Source organism: Macrosteles quadrilineatus, unplaced genomic scaffold (assembly GCF_028750875.1).
Source record: "Macrosteles quadrilineatus isolate MER2022 unplaced genomic scaffold, UCM_ALF_1.0 Scaffold_9__3_contigs__length_116548681, whole genome shotgun sequence".
Lineage (NCBI taxonomy): Eukaryota > Metazoa > Arthropoda > Insecta > Hemiptera > Cicadellidae > Macrosteles > Macrosteles quadrilineatus.
The window spans coordinates 115,577,322-115,603,998 of NW_026542602.1; the positions used below are offsets into that span (position 1 = coordinate 115,577,322).

The 26,677-nt window shown below is 33.1% G+C and overlaps 1 protein-coding gene across 1 annotated transcript in view; it reads right to left on the reverse strand.

Moving 5' to 3' along the window:
* Window positions 1-26,677, reverse strand: part of LOC129001941 (protein dimmed-like) — a 196,146-nt gene that overhangs the window by 161,626 nt on the left and 7,843 nt on the right. The window contains exon 2 of the mRNA XM_054429383.1: window positions 17,334-17,391. The gene's annotated coding sequence lies outside the window, so the exon portion shown is untranslated. The remainder of the gene's footprint in view (window positions 1-17,333; window positions 17,392-26,677) is intronic.

Consider the following 26,677-nt stretch of genomic DNA (forward strand, 5'->3'; position numbering starts at 1 on the left):
TATCGTTACACTGCAAAATTAAGATGAGGATTGAACTAGGATTTACTAATAAGCTACAATAGTAAGTTTTTCAAATATTTTGTTTGGAGATTAATTTGTGAGAAAATTATATCCATTTAAAAGCAAAAGCAGAAGAGAAAGTAAAATCGTCTTGAACAAAGAGTTGAAGAGCTCTCGGACCTACTTCTTGAGCGACCTGCTTCAACCATCGATTACTACTCTATCCATCGTGAGCTTACTTTTATGACGTATATTTTGATATACACTTATACTTAAGCGTTTAGTTTCAAAAAGTATACTTTCAAATTTATCTGTAATTTCGTTTGTTTTATGCAGTTATTTTCATCGAAGTTAGTAATCTAAAAGTAAGAAGCTAAACAATTTTCAACGATGTTTATGATTCTAATGGTGGACAATCATTATGACGCGAAGTCTTGTACTCAAGGCGCAACTGACGACGACCTGAACAAGACCAAACTTTGCAAAAAGGAACTAGCCACAAAATGGCGTTGGTCTGGGGACGAAGGTTCAAACACTGAACCGCTCCATCAACCAAAAGTTGTTTGGGACTTTTGCTTGTTTCGACCTAAGCTTGGTCTCTTCTGATGCACACTGTAGTGCATGTCAAGTGTTAACAACTTTTGTGTCAGTATGACATTTTATCAAAGATAAATCATTATGAAAAGGATTTTTAGTTTTGATATTTTGTTTTCTCTTCGTTTAATGTGTTACTTATTGCTTATTGCTTATAATTCGTTCTATTAGATGTTTCTATATTTTCCTGTTTGAGGTTGAAACTAATATCGTTTACTTTGGACCCTGCGAGAGAGTTGTAAAAACAGAATCTTTGTCTTGATAAGTAATTTTATTTCCCTCAGCATTAATTTCGATTAAGTGTATGTTCAATGTGTATGTTCGATTTAACATAAGAACTTTACTTGTTTATACCCTTAGATTAGGTTAATCTGTAGAGAAAATCTAATTTCTTAGCAAAGATCCTTTTCGGTATGTATATGATTATTTAGTCAAATATAATTATCTTTGGATATATTATTTTACCATTATCAGGCATTTCTTTACAACTTAAGCCCGAATTTTGCAGGTGTATCTTTAATGGATTACAACAGAAATAACCTACAATGCTTCAACCCTATGTTTCTTCCCAAGTTTCCACTGAAATACCAAGGAATTATAATTGGTATTACACCTACATTAACAGGTTGCATTCTAATCGATATCTGCTAGTAAACCAATAAAACAAATAACTGGAGTGTTTATTTTTACTTAGTTTTCGTAGAAGAAAACAAATCACATATATTAAAAGTAAACTAATATTAAGTGTTGGGTTTTTATTCAATATTTAGTAGGATTTGAATAAAAGTTAATTAGTCTTGCTCGAACTGTTTTCCTGAATTGAGAGAGAGAAAAAAGAGAGAAAATTCTTAATTTAATACAAACTGTTTTGCAGCAATTAATTAAAAAAAAAATATCACATGGGTCACAATGACCTGTGCGTGATAGGAATTGATGTGAAAGTTTTTCAAATAAGTATTGTGGTTTTAAGTTTAACATAATTTCAAAACTTAAAACCACAAGTTTTGAAATTATGTTTCATAGATTGGTAGTAAAAATGTCTTTGGTAAATTTCTTCAGGTGTCTAGGTCTAGCAATCACAAAATGGAAAGTTCTCACCAGTTTTGGTTCTTCACAGTGGCATTAAGTTCATGATGTGGCAGTACAAATTTAAATAAAAAAATAAATATATGCCACTGCTCTTCTATTACTTGTGATACACCTTTATAACACTTTTACTCGAAAGTATATTTATTTAGGGATGGGAACCTCACTGAAAAGATGCTTAAGCTGCCACGTATAATAGGGAAGAGAAGGAATTTTTAATTTTCACACAAGAGGTTCATAGGTTCATTGTTGTAGCCAGCTGTCTTCTTTCTTTACACTAACATCACTTCAGTAGTGGTGAACCCAGAAAGAGACCTCACTTCAGGCACGTTTTCCCATAAGAAATAACATGGGATCATTTTTTGGCCACTAAAACCAAAAATCCTGATCTTTGCCTAAATATCCCTATAAAATTGTCAAACCTTATTTCTTACTTATTCCCCATAAATATATTTGATATTAAGCTAAAAAAGCTATTTCTTATATTTATTGACCCTTACAAGTGTAAATATAGAGTAGTGGTGAACCCAGAAAGAGACATCACTTAGGGTGTTTTTTCCCATGTTATTCTTATGGCTCTTTTTTTTTGCCACTTTTTTAAAGACCCGGCCCTTTGTTTGTACACCCCTATATAAATGTTCAATACCATTGTACAACTCCATTTCTATATTGTAACATTTAAAAATACACATCCATTCTCAAAATCGAGCGAGGTTTGTACGCGAACTCGGGCGCGCTCCCGGCTCATGGCGCGCTCCCTTGGACATCCTTAGTAGAAATCCATGAGTTCTGGCTACTTGGGAATCCAAGCCATTTGACATACAATAAATCACCTTTTCTCCTAATTACCTTTTCTATCAAATACATGTCTTTATACTTGGTCTTTAACAACTCCTCTGTATAGAAGCCTCCCCTGATTATATTGCCATTTTCATCTTTCAAGATATAAGTCACAGGCTTTGTATTCTTTACTTCTGCTATTATAAATAGTTCCCCTGTCCCATTTGGAGTATAACCTTTACTAAAAACATGCTTATACTTGGAAATCCTCACACTATCACCTACCTTATATCTTGGCTTTTTAACTTGCACTACTTTAGAAGTCAACCTCTCATGCACATATTTACTGTTCTTAATATTTACTTGGTTAGGCTTCATTCCTATAGATGTATGCACTTTATTATTATATTTTCGAATTAACTTTGGAAGTAAATCCAACCATTTATAACTCCCCTGAGCACTAAATTTCCTATTTAACCAATTCTTTAAAGTTCTCTGAAACCTCTCCACAATTGCAGCCTTAGTTGTAGAAAAAGTGTGATAGTGATTAATATTTAATGTTTTCATTAGTTTGCTAAAATATTGATTAAAAAATTCTTTTCCATTGTCAGATTGAATGTTTTTAACCCCCTTTGGTAGAATGGTTTTAATGGTTTCTATAACCACCAACCCTGTGGAAAGGTTAAATAATGGCAATTATAGATTTATGTTTGATCAATTTTATAATGACCAAGAGCAAGAGTATTAAAGTCATCTTCCAGAATAAGCCTCTTGTCATCATCAAAAGATAGTACTTTCTTATTCATAGTTTTTTGACATATTTACACACCAAAAAATTGTTCAAGTCCATTATATTGTTTTAAAATGCTTATATCTCGAAAACGGCTTGAGATACGGCAAAACAGTTGAAATTCTGGCACACATAGTGAATGTCAACTTTTGATTATAAACAATAATACAACATAGAAAAATAAAAAATGCCAAAAAAATTTTTACATTATTTTTTATATGGGTACAAATAAAAGTTACTATGAAAATCCTCAAATTCTAGACTTTTGACATTTTTGCACACCTTGAAATTTTGTAAGTCCGTAAAACTGTAAAAAGCGCTTATATCTCGAAAACGGTTTGAGATGCAGCAAAACGGTTGAAATTCTGGCACACATAGTGGGTGTCAACTTTTGATTATAAACAATATTACAACATAAAAATATCAAACATCCAAAAAAATTTAACACTATTTTATATAGGCAGAATTACAGTTATCAGGAAGATTTTCAAAGTCAAGATTCTTTTGACATTTTTACACACTTCGAAATTTTCTAAGTACATAATATTATTTTAAAATACTTATATCTGGAAAACTATTTAAGATATGGCAAAATGGTTAAAAGCCCAGCATTAAATATATTTTAACTTTAATAGATACATTTTCTAAAAAAGCTTATGCTGCTCCACTAAAAAATAAGACAGGGTTGGTGGTTATAGAAACCATTAAAACCATTCTACCAAAGGGGGTTAAAAACATTCAATCGGACAATGGAAAAGAACTTTTTAATCAATATTTTAGCAAACTAATGAAAACATTAAATATTAATCACTATCACACTTTTTCTACAACTAAGGCTGCAATTGTGGAGAGGTTTCAGAGAACTTTAAAGAATTGGTTAAATAGGAAATTTAGTGCTCAGGGGAGTTATAAATGGTTGGATTTACTTCCAAAGTTAATTCGAAAATATAATAATAAAGTGCATACATCTATAGGAATGAAGCCTAACCAAGTAAATATTAAGAACAGTAAATTTGTGCATGAGAGGTTGACTTCTAAAGTAGTGCAAGTTAAAAAGCCAAGATATAAGGCAGGTGATAGTGTGAGGATTTCCAAGTATAAGCATGTTTTTAGTAAAGGTTATACTCCAAATAGGACAGGGGAACCATTTATAATAGCAGAAGTAAAGAATACAAAGCCTGTGACTTATATCTTGAAAGATGAAAATGGCAATATAATCAGGGGAGGCTTCTATACAGAGGAGTTGTTAAAGACCAAGTATAAAGACATGTATTTGATAGAAAAGGTAAATTTAGGAGAAATGGTGATTTATTGTATGTCAAATGGCTTGGATTCCCAAGTAGCCAGAACTCATGGATTTCTACTAAGGATGTCCAAGGGAGCACGCCATGAGCCGGGAGCGCGCCATGAGCCGGGAGCGCGCCATGAGCCGGGAGCGCGCCCGAGTTCGCGTACAAACCTCGCTCGATTTTGAGAATGGATGTGTATTTTTAAATGTTACAATATAGAAATGGAGTTGTACAATGGTATTGAACATTTATATAGGGGTGTACAAACAAAGAGCTGGGTCTTTAAAAAAGTGGCAAAAAAAAGAGCCATAAGAATAACATGGGAAAAAACACCCTAAGTGATGTCTCTTTCTGGGTTCACCACTACTCTATATTTACACTTGTAAGGGTCAATAAATATAAGAAATAGCTTTTTTAGCTTAATATCAAATATATTTATGGGGAATAAGTAAGAAATAAGGTTTGACAATTTTATAGGGATATTTAGGCAAAGATCAGGATTTTTGGTTTTAGTGGCCAAAAAATGATCCCATGTTATTTCTTATGGGAAAACGTGCCTGAAGTGAGGTCTCTTTCTGGGTTCACCACTACTGAAGTGATGTTAGTGTAAAGAAAGAAGACAGCTGGCTACAACAATGAACCTATGAACCTCTTGTGTGAAAATTAAAAATTCCTTCTCTTCCCTATTATACGTGGCAGCTTAAGCATCTTTTCAGTGAGGTTCCCATCCCTAAATAAATATACTTTCGAGTAAAAGTGTTATAAAGGTGTATCACAAGTAATAGAAGAGCAGTGACATATATTTATTTTTTTATTTAAATTTGTACTGCCACATCATGAACTTAATGCCACTGTGAAGAACCAAAACTGGTGAGAACTTTCCATTTTGTGATTGCTAGACCTAGACACCTGAAGAAATTTACCAAAGACATTTTTACTACCAATCTATGAAACATAATTTCAAAACTTGTGGTTTTAAGTTTTGAAATTATGTTAAACTTAAAACCACAATACTTATTTGAAAAACTTTCACATAAATTCAGGAAAACAATTCGAGCAAGACTAATTAACTTTTATTCAAATCCTACTAAATATTGAATAAAAACCCAATACTTAATATTAGTTTACTTTTAATATATGTGATTTGTTTTCTTCTACGAAAACTAAGTAAAAATAAACACTCCAGTTATTTGTTTTATTGGTTTACTAGCAGATATCGATTAGAATGCAACCTGTTAATGTAGGTGAAATACAAATTATAATTCCTTGGTATTTCAGTGGAAACTTGGGAAGAAACATAGGGTTGAAGCATTGTAGGTTATTTCTGTTGTAATCCATTAAAGATACATCTGCAAAATTCGGGCTTAAGTTGTAAAGAAATGCCTGATAATGGTAAAATAATATATCCAAAGATACTTATATTTGACTAAATAATCATATACATACCGAAAAGGATATTTGCTAAGAAATTAGATTTTCTCTACAGATTAACCTAATCTAAGGGTATAAACAAGTAAAGTTCTTATGTTGCTTGATCCTTTAAGTAATTTATTTTCTATTACGGCAACTAATACAAAACACTCTAAAAGAAACGTAAATGTTCTTCGATATCTTAGAGAGAACTTGCTTCAATTCGTTTACCCGTGTCTATAGATACGATATTAGTGAAAGTCTTTGACAAAGTTTATTCGGGAGTTGAAATTAGTTTGACAACGCTGTTAATCTTGTGACACCTGAAATTCAAAGTGTTATGAAGTTTCTTAATAAACTTGACACTAGAGTGTTAGCGAACTTTTTACTGAATTTGCAGACTTTTATTTGATAACATGTAAGCTGTGTTTAGGCACTTGTTCAACCTATGATATTAATTCAAAACACCCATTACATAAAGAACCTTACAAAAAAGGTATCAACAATATGTTAGTTTTACTAAACTGGCAGAAAATGTTTCATTACAATTATCCTTATTATTTATAACACAGACATGGTATGTAGACCTATGCCCTAGAAAATGCATCAAACATGTTTCCTTATGTACAACAAATTAAATAAAAATTGTATTTTAGTTTCGTTTACTATGGGATTATTTATAAAATCTAACACGTTATAAACGTTGTCTATTCTGTTCGTCAAACTATAGTAAAATGGCAGGAAATTGAATTGAGGAAAAGGTAAAGATTGAGCATTGAGTCTATCGTATTATTTTTCTTACTTGCATACTTGCATACTTGAAGGTATCCCACTTGTAGCATTTCAGCCGTGGTCGTCATTTTGGTTTATATAGAGTAGTAGGCCTATATAATATCTTCATCACTCAGGTATTCATCAATAGAGTAATAGGCCTTTTCCATTAAATAATTCTTCAATTTTTTCTTGAATTCGGTTGGTACAGAGCAACTTCTTAATTCAACCGGTAACCTATTAAAAACTTTACTGGCCAGTCCTTGAACTCCTGATTGGATCAAAGTTGTTCTATGGCTTTTAAGGTGCACGTTGTGTTTGCCTCTTGTGTTGTAACTATGAACTTCTTCGTTCCTCTTAAATATTTCAGGAAATTTCAAAACCAGCAAGGAAGATTCCAGAATTACGACAGATGAAAGAGTCAATATTTTTAGATCTTGGAATAAAGGCTTACAATGCTCCAGGTAATGAACTTTGCATATAATTCTTATAATTCTTTTTTGTAACAGAAAAACTCTGTTGGCCTCACTACATCCTCCCCAAAATGCAACTCCATAACTTAAAATGCTATGGAAACACCCATAGTAAATCTTCATCAGAACATCTAATTCGACCACATTTCTCAGTCTACGAGCCAGGCAGCAGACCACGGTCAGTCTCTCTATTACATTGTCAATATGGTCATTCCATCTCAGATTATCGCAAATGTTAATGCCGAGATATTTAAAACTATTTTGAGGTTTGATATTAACTTGGTCCATTTTAATCAAAGGGCTGTAGTCTGGTTTTTTCCTGTTATAAAAATGTAGAAATCCAGTTTTTCCTTGATTTAATACCAACTTATTATTATGGCACCAATTAGCCACGCTATTTACACCGGACTGAGTCTTCTTAATTGATTCATATGTATTTGAGTCGGACACCATATGACAGACGTCATCAGCATAAAGCCATACCTCACCCTGCTGCACAACTTCTGGTAGATCATTAACAAATAGTAAGAAAATAACAGGACCCAAATTAGAACCCTGCGGAACGCCGGTATTCACATCATGTTGTATCTCTGACTTGTATCCTCTTATTACATGATCCTCACCAAGGTGTTTGACTACTACCACTTGTGACCTGTCCCTTAGAAATGACATGATCCAATCTAATGGTTGGTTCTTAATACCAAACTTTGACAATTTATTTTTTAGTAGGCTATGATTAATGCAATCAAATGCTTTAGTCATGTCGTAAAACAAAGCATACACATCTTCCATGCCATCAATCCTGTCATGAACTGAGGTCAATAATGAGAATATAGCATCTGTAGTTGATTTCTTTTTCCGGAATCCAAATTGATTTTGCAGTAAGATTTTGTTTTGTTCAAGGTAAGGCAGTAGTCTATTTAGAAAGGCCACTTCAAATATTTTAGAAAAGACTGACTGAACCGCAACTGGTCTATAATTACTAATTACATTTTTCCCGTTCTTTTTGTGAATCGGTATTATTTTGGAAGTTTTGATTCTGTCTGGGAATTTCCCTTCCTTGAAAGATTTATTTATTATTGTCATGAGGGGTTTAGCCACCAAGTGAGCACAAGACTTCACAATGGTACATGGAATGTCATCTATACCAGAACTAGGTTTACTACATGTTGATTCAATAATCTTCAAGATTTCTTTCTCATCGGTAGGCCAAAGACTCATCAAGTTGAAATTTGTCTCCTCCACCATAACATCTTCCTGTGAAACATCAACGTTATGGCCACCACCCACAACATTAATAACCTCCTCATAAAAGAATTTATTAAAAGTATTGGCAATCTTCACTGGATCATCAAGTGACTTATCATTTACTTTTAAGCAGATATTTTCATTGACAAAAGTATCTTTAGTAAGGCTATGTACAACTCTCCATGATTCCTTACTAACATTCTTGGATTTAGTAATTTTATTGCCAAAATAATTCTTCTTACAAGAGCTAACCAATTGAGCATGATGTTTCTTTGCTTCAATGTATCTCGCCTTTACCTCCGTGCTATCCGAGCGTCTAGTCATCCAGTAAAGATCAGTCAGTTTCGCACGAGATCCTCTCACCTCTTCGTTTTTCCAGTTTACATCACAATTACTATTTATTTTAATCAAAGATTTAGGGAAACATACAGCAAAATAATAGGTAAAAGTATCATAAAAAACATCAAATAAATTATCAGTGCCTCTACTATCATCGTCTAAAGGCCAACACTCGTGACTCAAATAATATTGAAATTCCTCCATTCCAGTTTTTAAAATTCTTGGTTTCTCAATCTTATATCTAACATTACAGATCATCTCCCACACTAAATCAATGTGCAACCAGCTATGATCAGACATTGGAGTGACCATATTTATACAATTTATGTATTGAATATCATCGCTAACAAATATATAGTCAATTAAGGTAGCTGTGTTCTGTGTAACCCTAGTATTCTTCTTGACTGTATTAACTAATTTATGGGACCTAATAACATCCATAAAGCATCTCCTATGCAAGGTATCTTCGTTGTTGTTGATGTTGAAATCCCCGCAAATAATGATGGGAAGATTAAGATCCTTTATTTGATTTAGAATGTCCTCAAAAATCTCAATAAACTGATAGAAGTTAAGATCATATGGAGGTCTGTATGTAACAAGCAAAATAAACTTAAACTTATCGGAAGTAGTAATCACACAAGCACTACTTTCACATACATCTTCAACCATGATATTTGTAATATTTTCATTTAGTGAGTAGGATTTTACATTAGTATTCTCTTTTTTCAATATGGACACCCCTCCGCCATTTCCATCCGATCTAAATACACTGACTACTTTATTGTAACCATTTATTCTAAAAGATTGATTTTTTACATCATTTAACCAAGTCTCCGCAAAACATAAGATATCCGGAGAGCTATCCTCTATTTCTACTTCAATCTCCTCAACCTTGTTGAAGATTGACCTTATATTTAAAAAACTAATTCTTAATGATGGACTATTCACATTATGTACAAAAGACTCCATCTCCATTTCTTGATGGATGTCTAAACCAAGTTTTTTTTAGACAAGCCTATGTCTGTTTGACTAGGCAAAGGCCTAGGCCTAACAGTACCCTCTTCTGTATGATCAATTCTAGCACCAGACCGGTTTCCATTATTTAGCCTAGATGGTACATAACGACATAGCAAAATTCCTTCAGGCCATGCATCTTCATTAAGTATTCTATTAAAATAATCAGAGCTGCAACCTACCTTGAAAGATGCATAACTGTCATACTTGGTTCTCAGTTTTTCACAAATCACCTCACATCCATCTCCACATAGGCTCATAACATGCAACTTTACTGATTCAGCATCAACTGTGGGTTTAAGTCTTGATATGAATAACCATGCATGCTTAGTCGCTACTTCGAGCCCCTCACTAGGTTTCTGTTTCCCAAAAATAGGTTTATTCAACCTAGGCCTATTGCGTGGTCCACTTTGAGTCTTGCCTTTTCCATCTGTATTTCCCCGCTTATACTCTTCAGTGTTGCTATTACTATGTCTAGACCTTTTGCTTTGGTACACCTTCCATGTCTTGTTGTCACTTAAACTTGGATAATCCTCCTCATAATTTGTACATAAATCATTGGGATTGTTAGTTTGAATTGGACTCTTGCTGTAATTTACACTGCCAGGACTAAGTTCGAAACTAGGATTTTCGTGTCTAGATTTGTCAGTATCCCCCACTCTTGCTACAACATTCTCATTTGTAGGTTTCTCAACCGACAATGTATGATCGGAGTTATTTTTCATTTCACGATTGCTACCATGTAGGCCTATACCATTTGTACTCCTTTTACCATTTCCATTACTTGTCTTGTTTTTCTGGTTAACTTCACTCAATTGAACTGAGTTTGTCATCTGCAACTTCTCAGCCATAGTCTGAGAATTGATAGGCCTAGGCCTAGTCTTAACCAAACTTTCAACATTGTCAATTCGACAATTAGTCAAATCATTATCTTTAGCCAGTTTAGTAACCATTGTCAATAATCTACTTACTGAATCGTGCAGTGAAATATACTCATCAATATCACCTGCCTTGTTCACCAATTTATCAACTCGAATGGAGCATTCCTCACAATACCATTTGACATGCTTGGATACCATAGTAATACCATTATACATGTCCAAATCAATTTTTATGCAATTTGGGTGAAACCATTGTCCACAAAAACCTTCACAAAACAATCCACAACCATCTCCCGGTATAACTGATTCACAAACCGCACACGGTGCACATGACTCATCATTCTCGTTGTCGACTTCGACTGTGACTGTACCACTTTCGGTCTCCGATTCTTGCATCATATTGATTTCGTTCTCCTTTTTTTTCTTCCGCTTTTCAGTTTTCATTTTTTAATTTGATTTCAATAATTTTCCCACTACGCAATGACTAAAAATACTATAATTCGTACTTTTTCAACTACCGCACATTAAAGAAAAGCTTAGTCAATCCGCCATCTTGCCCAACCTCCCCACTTTTCACTTTTCAGTGGTGTAAAATACAGGATATAGCCTTTTTAACATATTTTGTATTGTCAATATTGAAATCCTTTGCAAGCCATTATAACCAACAGCTTATTTTAAAAATAGTACATTCTACACTTTTATGCAAGTCAATTTTAATTTCATTTTGACTTGTAAAGCCTTCATTTGTGAACAGACTAACATAATATTTGTGGTGTACGAGTTTTCTTACATAGATTATGTTTATGTAACATACAGCATATTGCAACTGTTTTGAAATGTAATTACGACGGATTCGGTTGGCTTTGTCATGAGCAGAACCAATCACAGCCCTTATTGACAAAGCGATACATGTATAACGTACAATGTATTATGTGCAATGATTGAGACTCCACTACTATAGCTGGTATAATGTAGCTGTATCAGGCAATGCTTGCATTACCCTTATATTTGTTGAACTTTTATTCTGTGGTAAAATGAATAACAATATACAGGCTTTTACATATGACGTTTTTGTAGGAAGGTGTGTCCCTGATATATAGACCCTCAAAATCAATAGACCAAATTAATCCTTTATTTTTTCAATTGTTTTTAATTCAATGGTCTAAAAAATGTTTACTGCTAATAATTTGTCCACAGTTTCTCAATTTGTGTCCTAATCATGTCAATCAATTTTCAATTATCAAGTGAGTTTAGAACACCACCTAGGTGCGTATTTCAACCCAAATATGAGTGAAGGATGAGTGTAGAATGGTATGAGATGATATGTGAAGCTTGTGTTACTTACTACGATCAGCTGTTTCATAAATAGTACTGACCTCACAGAATCAGATCCCTGATATCGAAAGGTCGTGGAACTTTGGGAAGTGTCCGCAATAGTTATTTGTGTAACTAGTGGGCGAAGTTGCACTTTGCTGCACACAAGAGAAATGTTTACGCATGAGCCGCAGGCGAGTGTGGAAAGTCTCTTGAGTGCAGCAAAGGCAGTTTGCACTCGTGTTACACATTATATTTTCCCAACAGTTACTATAAATAATATAAATAATTAGTCTTTCAAACACTGTACAACACGTTTTTAGGTTAGGTTAAATCCAAACGCTGGACGAAATGGGAAACGCTTTACCAGCTGATCATAGTCGTAGTATCTTAAGGGGTGTTGAATAGGATTTTAAATCAATGGTCGAACAAATACCATCCACATTAGGCTATGTTTATGAATTGTATTTCACTTATAATAATTTATTTTCGTTAACCTCAGAAAAGAAGGAAACTCCTACTTGTATGATTGTAAAAAGTACCTAAGGCTGAAAAAACTGTTCTTAAAATATTTTTTATACATATATAGATAGGCCTAAGCATAAATAAATATATAAAGTGTGATTGCTTTTGTAACGTGAGCAAATGTAAGAAGATTTTGTTGGGATTTTCCATGAATGTTTAGGCCTGGATAAATATTAAAAATGCGTTTGCGAACCAGCAGGATTGTGTAATAGAAACAAGTTTTATGGGGTTATTAAATTTATATTATTATATTTACACCCTAAAAAGGCTAAATGCCTATTTTTTGTTAGGCGTGTAGAGTTAAAAAATATTTCTTATATTGAAGCGTTGTACGCTTAATGAGTAAATAAAAGGAAAAATGTAATAAACATGTACAGTTAAAATTTATATGTTATTCCATGAATGAAAAGATAGGTGTCGTATTTAACTTGTTAATGGACGGATATTTTCGAATTTACGGCAAGTTTGTTTATCCCACACTGAACAATTCACATTAACGAAAAATCACATTTGTCCTTTCCTTTAGCAGCAGATATAAGTACTAATTTTTACTTAAATGTATTATTATTTAAACAAATAAATCTGACATATTAAGGAAATATTTTGGCAAAAATCTGATCAGACAAATGGAAATTCACTTAGTCTGCAGGTTTGCTGCAATTGTGATACATACAAATACATATTTGGAAAAATAGGTTTTTAACTACCGGTCGCTGGTTTTTAGAACTATTAAATAGCTTTCTTTTTATTTACACACTATATCAATCTACGAGAACTTATACCTCATTGCATTTACTAAAGCATTTGGTGTCAAATTGAAATTTAAGAAATGATTTTGATTCGTTGTAAAATGAATATGTGAAATTTAAAAACTAACTACAGCAAACTGAAATATTGAAAAATGACAAAAAACTAAATACTAACATTTTATGTACACCTTTCACGGTTGGACGATATTTCCTCAATCTGCCAACCGAGCTGGAACCTTATACTGACGTCACGTCCTAGTAAATGAGGCACGGACAGTAGGCGAGACGTGCTTCTGACAGTGTCACGGACAATATTGAATTGTACAATATCTATTCATGTTGTGGCGCAGTGTTCATAATATAAGGTTCATTTATCATCTCTAAAGAAATTGTGATGGAATCATACCTTTAGGGATTGGTTTTGTTTTAGATGGGATGGCGATATCTAAGGAAGTTTCCAAACCCTAGTCCTTATAATGTTGTAACGTTGACATTGTAAGCGTGATCAATTGATGATGATATTGTTAAGGTGGCTGTTTGGTCAAATCAATGTTTTGGTAATCCAAGAAAGTTGTCTCCCCAGAGGAGAAAGAAGCGATAATTTGAATTTTAACTTGGTCATGTCTGGTATGCAGCTCAAGAGGATATACCAAAGCTTGGAGGGAGAGGCCTGCCTTAAATAAACGGCGAACTGCAAAGGCAGAATGCTTAGTAAAAAGATGGGACGATCTTAAATGTTTCCGTTTCTTTAATTTTTACTGTTTCTGAGTGTGCGTCTACAAAAATTGATTTATAAAAAATGGATTGATAAAATTCTTATTCTTTTGAGAGACAAATTTCAAGAACATACATTGTCATTATATTAATAATCCTTGGGGTTTGAAGAAAAATTAATTTTATCGTAAAAAGTGACATGTAGAAAAATGGAAACCGTTGATTCCTCTCTCCAGGCTAAGAGAAAGTAGTTTTTTTCACATTTTTCAAATTATACGTAACCACGATAAAAAATAGCTTGCGTAGCTTGTATAGTTACGATAAAATTAATTTTTCTTCAAACCCCAAGGATTATTAATATAATGACAATGTATGTTCTTGAAATTTGTCTCTCAAACGAATAAGAATTTTATCAATCAATTTTTTATAAATCAATTTTTGTAGACGCACACTCAGAAACAGTAAAAATTAAAGAAACGGAAACATTTAAGATCGTCCCATCTTTTTACTAAGCATTCTGCCTTTGCAGTTCGCCGTTTATTTAAGGCAGGCCTCTCCCTCCAAGCTTACTCATTTTTTGAACTAAAATTTCTAAATATCCTAAAAAATCATGTTTACTCTCTGGTGACTGAATACCATGTAATACCTAGTCGCTTCAGTCTATATTTGTTGACAACAGATGTCCCTACATACTTCCTCGCTGTATATTGTTCTACGAAAACCCAATGCCACTTTTAAGGATTTTTGAGATATTTGGTGTAGAGGATTGTGGAAAAAAACTTCTTTGTAATCAAAAACTTACCGATTGTAAAAAATAGAGTTATTTTTTTTATTAATCTGAACGATAATAAATGAGGTTTGAATTTATTCTAATAATGTTGTAATCCGGACATAGGGTAGGGAGGGGAGTGTGAATCACTCAACAAGATTGACTGGTTGGAGCCAGCTGCAGTCGATATAATAATGTTAACGCACCTTAATTACACGGAAACACTCTCTTGCAAATATAACTAATGAACTATGACCTGATATTGGAGAGTACTTTAAAAAATTGAAACGTTTGCGCAAGAATCCAACAACTTTTTCTCATACGTTCAGCAAATAAAATTAGTATATTGTTAGAGAAACTTAAGAACCCTATGTGAATGATTAATTTGTAAAGCACTAATTTTTGAATATACAATTATTTGTATAATGTTGTACAAATTATAAAACTATTGGATAAAAAAGGAATTAGATTTCACAAGTACAGTTATAGGTCTGGTTATAAGTAGAGGTGGTTGATCTTTTACTGTTTTATAGTCCCACATAGCCCAGATTTTTTTACACATTACTTAAGGCTAGGCTTAGAGGGTTGCGCCATCATTGAATAGAAATGTAAAAGAAAATGCGAACTGCGTGAACTCAACACATCTTCAGCTTTTTAACTAAATATTTCTTTGGTTGTTTTTGTAGCATTAGATATTTTCTACATAAAACGAGATAACGCAATCTGAATGATATAGAGCTGTTAATGTGTTCTGAAAAGTAAATTATATGCGCCCTTATTCTGGATGTAATCAAGAGTATAAAGGATCCCAAAGGGCCACCTGTGGCTATCCTCCCTCCAACTAACCACCACTGTCCTATCCTTACACATTACAAAACCTTAGAAGATGTACCAATTACTAGAATAGTTACCATCTTTGTTTAAACATAGTTATTATGGAAAGTAAATACAAGAAACGTCTTATAACACTTAAAACATATATTTACGCTTATACTGTTACTTACAAGACGGTAAATATACAAAAAAGATGGTAAGTGGTGATCGATTTCGATTGGACACACCAATCATCATCAGACCCAATAGGCGAATGACAAGAATCTTAATGGCGTCCTTACTTAAGATTCTTGGGGGGGGGGGGATTCAGGGACGCCATTATGATTCTTGTCATTCGCCTATTGGGTCTGATGATGATTGGTGTGTCCAATCGAAATCGATCACCACTTACCATCTTTTTTGTATATTTACCGTCTTGTGACTAACAGTATAAGCGTAAATATATGTTTTAAGTGTTATAAGACGTTTCTTTTATTTACTTTCCGTAAATTTAATAACACGTACAATGCTGATCAAGAAGTTATTTACATAGTTATTGGCAATAGTGAGTGATTTGTATGTTAAAATTATTTTTTCCTTCAGTCACCCGACAAAGTGGGATTTCTTGCACTGATTATAGTACAGAAAGCTGCTAATTGCTGCATTTGTAGCACAGTTTTTACTTATTTGCACCCCAGTATTCCAACCAAACAACACAAAATAGCGTGCTTTTATTATGCACGTAATCCATGTACGCTTGGAAATAGGTTGGCAACACTTAAGACGGTTAACTTAAAACGTATTCACACAATGTGCTAATGCTCATATTGTTTAGTATTTCTTAGTTTTCCATGATCAGGCATGTAAAGAAATTATAATTCAAAATCAAAACTATCTAGTCACGTGTTCTATTTGATTAAGCTACGTCATGTTATGTTACCTCAATGATTGATTATAACAACTAAATTCCCAATCAAAGTTTGCAAAGCTAGATATAATCCGGTGTGATGAACTTTGAAGCTTTCTCTGTGCGTTTCAGTTTAGCATAACTCCACCTGAATGCTTGCTTGGATAAATCGTATGTGTTAACGTTTTAATAAGCGTTTTGAATACGGATCTGCTACTTTGAAGTAGACATCGAATTCCAACGTCAAATGTGTTATGATTTCACAATAAAAATATGTCAAAACAGGGGATGCAGAAGTAAAATACCGATTTTCTTCTAATGCACAAACTATGTACAAATAGTTAACACAATGATAAGTGTGATTATAATATTAATACACATTAATAAACAACCAATATTAATAACATACTTTAGTTCGAAGTATCGTTACATATAAAAAATAAACAATACTGTAAAGTGTTGCACCTTCATGTCACCAAAAATTATAAACTAAAATTAAATAAAAATAAATAAAATTATATCGTAACTAAAAGAGAAAGTATACAGTTGGTCAATATAATTATAATGTCCACGTAAATACCTAAATTCAACTATAGTTACATTCTAGAAAACAATGATGCTCTGGTTAAAACACTGTATTTTTAAATTTATTTATCTATTACGAAATAACGATTCCTATTGTAATTCATGATTAAATATGGGAGTGTTTTGATGTAATAATTTTCTTTTGCCAGTAATAATTACTCTTGCTTTGTAAAACACATTTAGGTTGTGAATGGGGACTAAAGAAACAAAAAGGTTTCATAGGACGTAGGATTAACTAGATGTATAAACAATAAGCTTTTTACTGTTTAAAAAAATACTTACTCGCTGTCGTAGAAGGCGGAGAACTACAGTAAGACTTCCAATTCTTGTCCTCTGTGGTCTGAAAAATACAAATCACATACATATTTTAGTTGTCTTCACATTCCAAAATGTTAATTCATCTGCAAGTAACGTATAATGTTATTAATATAGTATACGCATTTAATTTATTTAGAAATTATTTTAAATGATGAGAAGTATTTAGTTTCATTGATGTGTAGGTAAAATTGCTGTATTTTTAGGTATTGTGAAACCAATATTTTATCGTATCACCATTGTTTTTCAATTAGTCAAACAAAGCAACTATTTTCATTTTAGTTTTGTCATAAGTATTTTACAATAATGGTAAGCATATTGATATTATGAATCTTGGGGTTTTGTTCAATTAATGTTATTTCGTCGACTCTCTGTTTCGGCCTGATTACGAAAGATGTGTCCGGTAAAAATGTATCGCTCATTCAACATGTTTATGCATTTACATTCTGGAAAGTTTTTATAGTGTATTATTTTAAATATATATAATAGTGTTGCATGATGTACGAGTATTTTACTACATCGTATAACATTACCATCACATACAACATTGATCAAATAGTTATGTCACCGATAAAGAAAAGAAAAATTAGTATTTTATGTACGTTTACCAAGTCCCATACATAATACATTAAGGAAATTCTCTACTGAAAATGCTAAATCTGCTAATATGCCAACTCTTTGTTTTTGGTGATTTTTTTATAGTTTCTAGCTTTGATGAAAATTAATTTTTATAGTCAAAAGTTACAAAATAGCCGTATGTTTATTTTTATGGGGGTTTTATGGGAAAAGCTAAGTGTTATCTTTGAATTGATATATCTTAAGTTCTACTGGCTGAATATTCACAATCAAGGTGTTATTTTGTAGGGCACTTAGTCTACTAAAAAGTTAGGAAAAATTATAACTTTATCTGTGTATAAAAAAAAGTTACATGCAAAATAAAATTAAAATTAAATTTTTTTTTTCAAAAAAATGTTTTTTATTTTTTTTTATTACTTCTAAGTGTGATATTGGCATAAATCTTCCTAACTTTTTAGATATACTAATGAGGAATGCCTGAAAAAAATTTCAACCCTCTACCTCAAATAGTTTCTGAGATATATCAATTTATATGTTTATAAAACACAAAAAATCAAATATGCGGGAATCGCGCGTTGAAAACCCCTATCCTATTTTCTTTTGATTACCAACCTGTTATATGGAAATAAAATCACTTTAAAAGGCTTATAGTGAAATGTTATTAATCAAATAATTATAAAAGGACTCACCATCAATAAAAGGATGAAGTTGTTGCCAGGATACCGTAGATAAGTCCATAAAATAATTTTCAAATAAAACACAACACAAATGAAAAACGCACAAATTACATTAAAAAAAAGAACAAAACGCACTTATCCTACTATATACATCACTTAGTTTGCCTAAAAGCTTCCTCTTCCATAAGTCAGTCCTTCTTTCTGTTTTTTTCTTTCTTCCTCTACTAACTGGGCTTGTCTAAGCTTTTTACGGTACTCCGTAAACTTCAACATCTTTCGCGCCTTCGAAAGTTCAAGTCGCTTTTTGTCAAAGCGTTTCGCTATTCTAGATGTTGCAACTCCAGGACTAATCCCACTTTTGTCTTGAATGGTGCAAATAGACTTATTTACACCAGTGTTATACTGGCACACAGCCTCACAAACACAAATTTCAAGTTTTTTCCTGGATGCAAAACTTGTTTTAGGGCACTTTGACCAGATAACCCCATGTAGAGCTTCGTTGGCGTTTTGTGTTTTGCCTGAAACACATCTTTCCAATAAGGCATCGGAAGCTAACCTTTGGTACAGGGGCATTATTTTCATAGCTACCTTTTCAGTTATAGGTGTTTTTATCATTTTTTTGTGAGAATCAGGGGTTTTGTTGTTGGCAAGGGCTCGGTTGTAGAAGCACCAAGACTCCTTTCCTTTAGGACACTTTTCATGCTGTGGTTTCTCATCAGTAGACTTGCAGTGGTACAGTGTTGCATATATGGCAGTTTTCATCTCTTTTATGTCTCCCAGGTTCTTTTCTATTGCATTTCTGTAATAAGCAGTTAGTTTGTCGATAGTCGATGCTTTTAAGCTTCCGTATTTCTTTCCGCCAAGAGGGTCACCCTTTCCCGTATTGTCTGTCACAACTTTTCTTAGGCCTGTGCCTAATCTCTTGGCTACATGGTTGAGACACTCAACCTTCTCAAGTTTTACACCATCATAGGGATTGTTTTCACTCAAGTGGACAAAAGTTTTTGAGTCGCCGTCCGATACCACGGTTGTGTATCGGAAACCGTGGTCCTGTGATCTCTTCCACATGCGCTCGGCCGCAACCACTTCCATATTAGGAGAAGACCCCTCATAGTTCTTGTCACATTTATCTTCATGGGCAGCAACCCAGTTCTGATATGTGTCGGATTCAGCACCTAAGATCCGCTTCATTTTTTCACATTGGCGACAATGCTTTGTGAGGACCTCAAAGTCAATGACTACACCTGTCACAACATCCACTACACAGCCAACTCCATTTTTTGATGTAAAGCCTCTCTTTTGCCAGCTACCATCATAACTTACAGATATATCTAAAGGGCCTACATAATCGAGAGGATGGTTCCCTAAAGTCAAGTATGCTTTCCGCACTTCACTTCTAGCGTTTTCCAAAACTGCATCCGCTGCCTCCAGATAGGTTGTATGACACTGGTCCAGGTGCCGATGATATGCTTTAACAGCTAAAGGTTTCATATTTAGATGCATGGAAAACACTTCCATGCCTCTATGGCCTTTCCCTAAAGAGGTAAATGCATGTGCAAGCCTTCGGTTGATGTCATATGGTGCTCGAGTAGAGTTAGCTGTAGAATGTCCAGCCTGCCGTGAAGTTTGGAAAACGGTTTCTGCCAGACATGAATTACAGTGCAGTTTTAAAAAATGTGCATAGCCTTTGCTATCCTCATTCCTTACTTCCAAAGTTTTACAGAAACATTCTGAACAGGGGAACTGGCAGATGAATGATTTCAGGAGGGCTACATCAACCATGATATAGCTGGGAGCAGCTGCATTTGTTTCTATAGTTTCATTGTAGCTCTTATACAAGGCAAACCCTGTAGGTTTGTCATTTTTTTCAGTAGGCCTATCTCCATCAACATAAGTACTTACAGATGTAGAAGGCTGAGCAGTCCCTTGAGTAGACGAAACAGACATAGGCCTAAGCCTGGGTTCAGTCTCACTTTCTTCTGCACTTGTGCTCGAAACACCACTGTACCGTCGTATGTATTTACAAAACCTTTTAGCAGAGTTGAGTCTGTTCCTTTCTACAATGTTTTTCCTAGTTTTCTTTGTTCTACCCATTTTACTTGACAAATAATTAGTTCATTGAATAACACTCACAACACAAGCAGAATAACACTTCTTGAGGTTATGTGAAAACAAAACATTGTTTTGGTTGCTGTTTGTAAGCAATCAAACAGCTGGTTGTATTATTTTTGTTACATCACTGCCAGCATAGAGTAAGTACTAAGCCAGTAAACCAATAGAAATATTACATATAACAAAACTCTTGGTGAAATCACAGGAGTGGTTGCTGAAAACAGACAAAGTTGCCCAGCGGGGCAGCTACTCGAGACTAGTCCGGCGGCGTGCAACACCACACTTATATTATTTTATTATATATATAACAGTCATAATGGTATTATATATATGGTTTTTCTGAAAAAGGACATCCTAAAAAATAAAATAAAACAAAAAAAAAATTATTTAAAAAATTTAAAAATTTCTCGATTTTCAGTAGAGAATCCCCTTAATCCCCAGTCACTTGAGAGTACACAAAGCAGACGACATGTATGAAGCGGCGAAGATGGCGGGTAAAAGGATCCTGACATGAGCGTAAGTTACTGCGGCATTTGTCACTGGCTGCTTAACAGCTGTGAGACTACTTCCGTGACGTCTCGGTGAATAAATCTTGGTTACAACTTGGCTACCGATATTTCTAATACATATTACGTAGACAAGAAATAAAATGTAATAACCGTAAGATATTTTGCGGAGGTAGTTCTTCAAAGTATGTTACAACTTTTCGACCTGAGAGAGTTATTTTTTTTAAGTGGACATACAGCTAAGGCTAAGGTAAGAACCACTGGGTCGCCATATTATAACGTAGCTTGGTGTTCAAATATTCAGCTTGATCAGCTATAACCCATAATTGTGTAAACTACGTGCTCGTATTGTCAAATAAATAGTTTGTTTGTAGATTTTAATGGAAAAAGTTCAATTCTAGACCCAGATATTATAATTTGGCTATAAATCAAATATGCCATAAAACGAAAGGATGATTTTAGTAACAATATAGGGTTAGGATGATTTTTTAACGAATACGGTAAAAATATACAGTGACGTAAGAGTACACCAACGCACATAATACAATTGATATGCGCTGTAATTTTATCAAACAAATTAAATTGTTACTAGCTAAGAATATCGTCTCGAACAAAGACACACATCAACATTAACACCAAAAAAATGCTATGTAACATCTTAACCAAGTAATAATTAAATAAACTTTTTGAGAAGTCCAACTGGTTACGTTTTGTTAGTTACCTCTAAACACGTGTTGTTGGTTGCAAACACAGATCCGTCGTTGTTGTACATGGGACAAGCCTCCGACATCTACATACAAACCAGCAACATGACTGGGGAACGTGGATCAACAGCTGTTGTTAACAACTCGTATGAGAATCAGTTAAAACCACTTACTTCCTACCACTACTTCCAATCAACTAAAAATGTGTTCACTTTCATATGGATTTTAGAAAAGGGAGTGTTCCAGAATCGATTAAGTACTCCTAGCCTAAAATAACAACCCTATTGGTTTCTAGATAGGTATGGCATTTAATTGCACATAGGTCTAATAAACAGCTTTGAATGTTTAATTCCCTAAAAAAACAATATCTTTAGTTGCCTCAAACTATATTTTTTACTTAACTCTGGCTACATAAACCCATCTTTAATAACATTAAGATTATTTCAAAACTGTTTGGTGGTTATCAAATGCAATTAGAAATTTATTAAGTACATAACATAAGCAACCGTCTCCATTATTCGTTGAGATCCGTGGCAAAAAGAGAATACCATCGATTACTCTTATTTTATAATTTATTGAAAAGTGTAATATTATAACATTTAATTTTATACAAATTTTATAAAACAAACCTCGCTATAGGAATATGTTTCGCCTCAAATGGTAATATACCCAAGTCTCCAGCCCCGATGAAAGCTGACTCTTTCCATGATTTAACGGATCGTTTTCCGATCAGAACAGTAATTCGTGGAAGCACCCCCAGATAAGGGAGTGCTAGAGTTTTGTGTTTCAAAAGTTTTGTCACAGTTTGATGTCTCCATTGAAAGTTTGATAACCTGTTCTGAATGGATACGTTCGTGATCTTAAAAATAATAGCTGTATATTGCAAAAAATGCAGTAAAGTACAATTTTAAGATACCTGCAGATATTATCCGTGTGTATATTTACTTATTCCATGCAGTATAATGAATATATTTTAAAGGCCTATTTTTTATTTTTAAAATTTAATGACTTTGTAAACAACTAGTAGTAAACAAAACTAAAGATGTAGTAAACAGGTAGTAAACAAAACTAAAGAGGGTAAAACATATCACATTTATCAATATTTAAATGATTTAAACAAAAAATAAAACTTGCCATGCACTCAGGGTGTACTATCACCAAAACCTGAACAGTAATTTAAAGATAATGTTTAATATACAGTATCAGGCTGATTAGGACTATCCGTTCTGAAAATCATATGTAGGACCAATTATTAGAGAATTGCTTGCAAATTATTTTTCATTATTTCACAAACAAAAACACTATGTAAGTTCTTGTCCTACGATATGTTTGAAGTCAAGATATGTTTCAGTGATGCGTTTTTATATTATATGTCAGGACTTACGTAGTTTTTAGTTGTAGTTAACATCAAATACCCGTATATAGACACTCTACGTTATGTGACACGATAGAAACACAATATGTCTGACCTATGTTCTACCTAGCATGCCTGCATTATAGTTGACACACATAGTTCATCCATCCAATGAATTGAACCACATTGACTTGTACTTTAATCACATAGTCTTGAAATATTTATTGGCAAAAGTAACAAATTGATATTACATAAAAGTGAACATATGCAAAAGTTCCCCATAATTTAAACCCAGTCGTAATTTGGTGTTTGAGATGGTATAGACCTACCATTTTCTAAGTTTATTATTGCTTGAAATAGAAAGGAATAGATATTTTTTAATATAAATTTAACTGAATGAAAATAGTTTTTGAGTAGACATTTGACTTTTTAAATAATATTTTGATTTTATAGCCCTAACAAAAGAACAACCCGGTTATGATCAGAAGCTGGGATCAATGCTCGTCCATTCCTCTCTTATACTTAATTTAACTTCATCTTTTCTGCACTCACGTTTGCTGGCTTGGTTATTAACAATACATAAGTAATCTTCTATACATAAAATAAAATGTATGTACTTTATGAATTGTCAACCTATTCATCTAATCCCAAAACTTTGAAAGTGTCCGCTCTTTTAGGTCCCTGTCTTATAATTTATTTGATCACCCGGAGAATAATTTTACTGATTGGTTTTAATTGAAATACCTAGAGGGTTTACAATTTAACGTACATTTCTTTTACATCCTTAAATTATAATCTTTTACCCCGTCATTTGTGATTGGCAGAAAGTACGATAGGGCGTTTTAGGTCGTTAGAAACGTATTCAGCTATCAGGTAGGTATATGCAATTAATTATAGGAAATTACTAATCATTAGTAATCGTAACCATATGAAAAGGTAGTATTAGATTTTTTTTACTTTAGTGGCTTTTAACGACTTACGTTTAAGGCTTTCTGTTATTATACGATATAGACACCTTTATTATACTGTATATTTAATATTTAAAATATGAATAGATGTACGTTTCATGTTACAAACACACAACCTTATTGCATACACATCTTTACTGTTACGTATTCATTTTCATATGGCTAGTACTATGTACCTTTTTAGTTCAATCTTTCACAATCAGAGAAATAGAAGTGATGCAATAAATAGCTAAAGTTACATAGATAAAGTAAACAGAATTTCTATTGGAATGTATATAACAGAGTATGGCGTGACAATAATATCACAATACCCGTTCAGGGAATGGAGTTGGCATTCCACGCCATAACGTTAAGATAACGTGTAAATACCCTGAGCTCCACGAGAATACCAATAAACTGAGCCCTACTGTTGTAGCATTCAATGTGTTGCACTTCCACATTATTTTACGAATTTCTTTAAGCCGTAAAAGAAAAAGAAATCAAGATTACCTAGATATGACTTAGTAATATTTATTTTGTTATGGTTATGTTTTGGTAGTATTTTTTTAGATTTACTCACGCTCCAATTTGACTGCGCTATTATTTCAGCTAACTGATCACAAAACGATAATTTCGCAAACCGATAGTCTCAACTTGTAAATTAGCTCCTAAGATGTATTTTTTTATGCTATAGTAGACAAAAAGTAACTTGTATTACTTCACCAACACAATAATAAACTGTAATTCGTAAAATCCTTGTAAATATTTACAAACAGTAAATGTCGATCTTACTCTAGGGATACATAAACGTAACATGATGATAAACACAAAATACATTGATAACGGTGTAATAATATCACACAATATCTATCAAAACTTCTTTATACACAAAATCAACAGACACATTTTGAAGTCAGAAAGATTGCAGCTCCTGTACTCAATTCAAATGTTTGTACATGCGTTGGGTGGACTAAAATATTTGTTTTTCTTCTAAAAGCTGAAGACGAGGAGACCAACAAGACTTTAATACCGTTAAAATAATTCGTCAGCTGATTTCCCTGAGGATATTATAATGAAAAAATATACTCCGGATTAAGAAAAATTAACATACCGGCATTTCAATTTATTTGTGTTTATCATTGTGTCGTACCATTGACTATATAACACTATATAGTGTTATATAGTCAATGCCATTGACTATATGTCGTACCTATTGTGGATCTCACTACAATATAACCCCTTAATCAACATTTAAATAAATGTTTATGTAATAGAATTTTACCAATTGAATATGAATACATTGTGTTATGTGTTGGTGTAGTAATATATATTGCATCTAAATAGCAGTCACATTTTCCTCTAAATAACAGCTAAACAAGAAGAGAACCTTTTATTGCAGAAAAATTGAAAATATAGTTCATCACACGGACCAAAAGTGTATTTCGAGGATTGTGCATTTTTCTCAGTTAAACATGTGCTCTAGTCGAAAATAAACAAATGTTGTCCAACGTGATTGAATATACTACTCTACTATATAATAGATACTGTACTTTAACAAGTATCTATTATCAAATAAGCCATTTTATTTGTAAAATATTTCCAAATTATTAAGATCATTGGAAAGTATTGTTTCCAACAAATAAATACCACCTTAATCCTGTATCTCATATTGAAGCCGTTAATGGTTCATGTTGCTTTACTTTCAAAGCACAATATGATTTTTCACTATCTGTAGGCTACAATTGTCTCCTTCCCGACCCGATTTTGCCACTATTGTGCTGGGTAGACACCAGTATTGTCCTAGCTTCACCAAACGTGAGGTATCTGTGCGATAACTCACTGTGTGTGACTTAAGGCTGTCCGCTACATCTTTATTTACTGTAATGTATGTTTTCACGACAAAGGAAAAAAGAACACTCTAAAATTATATATCTTAGGAAAGAGCAAGGATTTACTACGAAGCAATGAACCGTAGAGTTGAAGAGCGATACAATTATGAGTCAAAACTGTATCTTGTATCTGGATAGAATCTATGAGATAATAGAGTGGCAGAAAAATAGTACTTATATGAATAAGTATATATGTGATAAACTTATTTTGAAACCCCTCATAAAGGTATTCTATCTTATTTTTCTTCGCACATTAACATTTAATCTTTTGTTTGAAACCGATTTATTGTTCTTTTTTTCTGATTTTATAGCTTTTACGGATAGTTAAAGGTGGGTTGTACGCCTTAACATTAAAACCTTTAGAGGTTTACCGTAAAATTAAAGGGTGTATTTAAAACCAAAGACATTGGAAAACTACTCTAAAGTGTACATCAATTTTGACGGCAATTCCGTGGCCAATTGAGTATACAAATATAATCAAGCTACTATCAGAGTCTGCTGAGTTGGAAAGTTTTTTTCTATACACCAAATATTTTAAACTCAGTA